Source organism: Rhincodon typus, chromosome 13, assembly GCF_021869965.1.
Source record: "Rhincodon typus isolate 14 chromosome 13, sRhiTyp1.1, whole genome shotgun sequence".
Taxonomy (NCBI): domain Eukaryota; kingdom Metazoa; phylum Chordata; class Chondrichthyes; order Orectolobiformes; family Rhincodontidae; genus Rhincodon; species Rhincodon typus.
Genome location: NC_063344.1, coordinates 68,433,122 through 68,436,384, shown reverse-complemented (window position 1 = coordinate 68,436,384; position 3,263 = coordinate 68,433,122).

Sequence of the window (3,263 nt, the reverse complement as noted above, 5' to 3'; positions counted from 1 at the left end):
CGGGCCTGAACTGGTCTTCAAATTGGAGTGGACTAGACATTTGCAACTGGTTGGAGGAATCAGGGTTCTACTAAATAAAACTGTTTATTTGGCTACCCAGCTTCCCAAACCTCTTAAACATAGGACACGATTACAAAGTGGAATATCTGGTCTGCCCTTAAGCCTCCATCATCGATGCCAGCAAAAACTCTGTTGGTCACTCAACCAGAAAGTTTGATGAGAGTGAACAGTAGATCCAGGACTATTTAGCTGGAAGCGTTTCTGAGTTTAAAACAACAACCATACTTGGAAGAGAAAAGGCAGGTCTACAAGGCAACTGCAGGCTGAGATCCAACAATTAACTTGCGACATAAAGAACAGGTGGTAGGTAGAGAAAGCACTGAAGGCCCAACCAACGGACGACAGCCATGATGTGCAGGGTTTCTTCTGTGCTGTCAAGACCACTTATGGACCAAACAAGGCTCCACCCCACTGCTGGCTACGGATGGACTGACTCAGCAAAGGTTTAAGAAAAAGGATTCTGGGTAATCCAAGATGGAAGACAGGAAAAAATTGTGGCTGTAAGAGCTGGTTTTTTTTTTGAGGCATTTTCAGCGTTGGAGCTGATTTCCTCGAATTCTAGGAGCAGTAACATATAAGCTATTGCATTTCTATTCATTTGTGGGATGTGGGCATCGCTGGCTGGCCAGCATTTCTTGTCCATCCCTGGTTGTCCTTGAGAAGGTGGTGGTGAGCTGCCTTCTTGAACCGCTGCAGTCCTTCTGCTGTGGGTTGACCCACAATGCTGTTAGGGAGGGAATTCCATGATTTTTGACCCAACGACAGTGAAGGAACTGTGATATATTTCCAAGTCAGGATGGTGGATGACTTGGAGGGAAACTTGGTGGTGGTATTCCCATATATCTGCTGCCCTTCTCCTTCTAGGTAGAAGTGGTCGTGGGTTTGGAAGGTGCTGGCTGAGGATCTTTGGTGAATTTCTATAGTGCATCTTGTTGATAGTATATATTGCTGCTACTCAGCGTCAGTGGTGGAGGGAGTGCATACTTGTGGATGTAGTGCCAATCAAGTGGGCTGCTTTGTCCTGGATGGTGTCAAGCTTCTTGAGTGTTGTTGGGGCTGCACTCATCCAGGCAAGTGGGGCGTATTCCCATCACACTCCTGACTTGTGCCTTGGAGATAGCGGACAGGCTTTGAGGAGTCAGGAGGTGAGTTACTCGCCGCAGTATTCCTAGCTTCTGGCCTGCTCTTGTAGCCACTCTGTTAATGTGAAGAGTCCAGTTGAGTTTCTGGTCAATGATAACACCCAGGATTTTAATAGTGGGGGATTCAGTGATGGTAATACCATTGAATGTCAAGGGGTAGTGGACAGATTGTCTCTCATTGGTGATGGACCGGGGTAGACAAGGCCAGAAGTCACATGATACCAGGTTATAGTCCAACAGATTTATTTGAAATCACAAGCTTTGGGAGCATTGCCCCTTTGTGAGAAAGTGAAGAGAGGCAGAGAGATCAAACTACGCATGGTGTGAGTGCAGTGTTGACAAACAATAATAAGTCTCTGCAGGTGATCGAAAGTGTAAGCAGCTAGGTAGCAAGTGAAAGTATGACCTATAATCCGATTAATTGAGGCATAGAGATAATTACAAAAAATTGAAAATAAGGTGGTGCTGGAAACAAACCCAATGAGTGGAATAACGTGATAGGTAAAGGAGTCACATGCCGAGGGTCTAACCAAAGTAACAAGTAAACCAAAACTGTACAAACTAATTAAGGTACAGAGATCATAACAAGTTATCAAGGTGATGGTGTCAAAACAGGACAGTAAGGAAGATTTTACAGATATAGAACACTATGGTGGGGTCACACACAACATGACATGAACCCAAGATCATGGTTGATGCCATCTTTATGGATGCGGAATTTGGCTATCAGTTTCTGCTCAGTGATTCTGTATTATTGTGTATCGTGAAGGTCATCTTGGAGGATGCTTACCCGAAAATCTGAGGCTGAATGTCCTTGACTGCGGAAGTGTTCCCTGACTGGGAGGGAACATTCCTGAATGGCGATTGTTGCACAGTGTCCATTCATTTGTTGTCGTAGCATCTGCATGGTCTCGCCAATATACCATGTCTCGCCAATATACCATCCTTGCATGCAGCGTATGAGTTAGACAACGTTGGCCAAATCACATGAGTATCTGCCGTATACGTGGAGGGTGGTGTTCCCATGTGTGATGGTAGTGTCCATATCGATGATCTGGTATGTCTTGCAGAGGTTGCCATGACAGGGTTGTAATAGAACATAGAACAGTACAGCACAGTACAGGCCCTATGGCTGACGATGTTGTGCCGAACTTTTACCCTAATCCTAAGGTCTACCTAACCTCCACCCCTACCTTATACTATCATCCATATGCCTATCTAATAGCCCCTTGAATGCCCCTAATGAGACCGACTCCACTACCCTCTCTGGCAATGCATTCCATGCCCCTACCACTCTCTGAGTAAAGAACCTCCCTTTGACATCTCCCCTGTATCTACCTCCACTCGTTTTAAAACTATATCCCCTCGTAATAGCTACCTCCACCCTAGGAAAAAGTCTCTGGCTGTCCACTCTATCTATACCTCTGATCATTTTGTACACCTCTATCAAGTCACCTCTCATCCTTCGTCGTTCTAAAGAGAAAAGCCCAAACTCTCTCAACCTTTCCTCGTAAGAGCTTCCCTCCATTCCAGGCAACATCCTGGTAAATCTCCTCTGCACCTTTTCCAACACTTCCACATCTTTCCTGTAATGAGGCGATCAGAACTGGACACAATACTCCAGATGTGGCCGAACCAGGCTTTTGTATAGCTGGAGCATGACTTCACAGCTCTTGAACTCGATCCCTCTATTAATGAAAGCTAACACACCATACGCCTTCTATCCACCTGCGTGGCAGCTTTCAGGGAACTGTGAACATGAACCTCAAGATCCCTTTGCTCCTCCACACTGCCAAGAATCTTTCCGTTAACCCTATATTCTGCTTTCAAGTTTGTCCTTCCAAAATGAATCATTATGTGGCATTATGGTCAATATTGTCCTGAAGGCTGGGTAGTTTGCTGCAAATGATGGCCTGTTTAAGGTTTGGCGGTTGTTTGAAGGCGAGAAATGGAGGCCAAGGGATGATCTTGGTGAGATGTTCATTGCCATCGATGACATGTTGAAGGCTGAGAAGAACATGGTGTAGTTTCTACACTCTGGGGAAGTACTGGATGACAAAG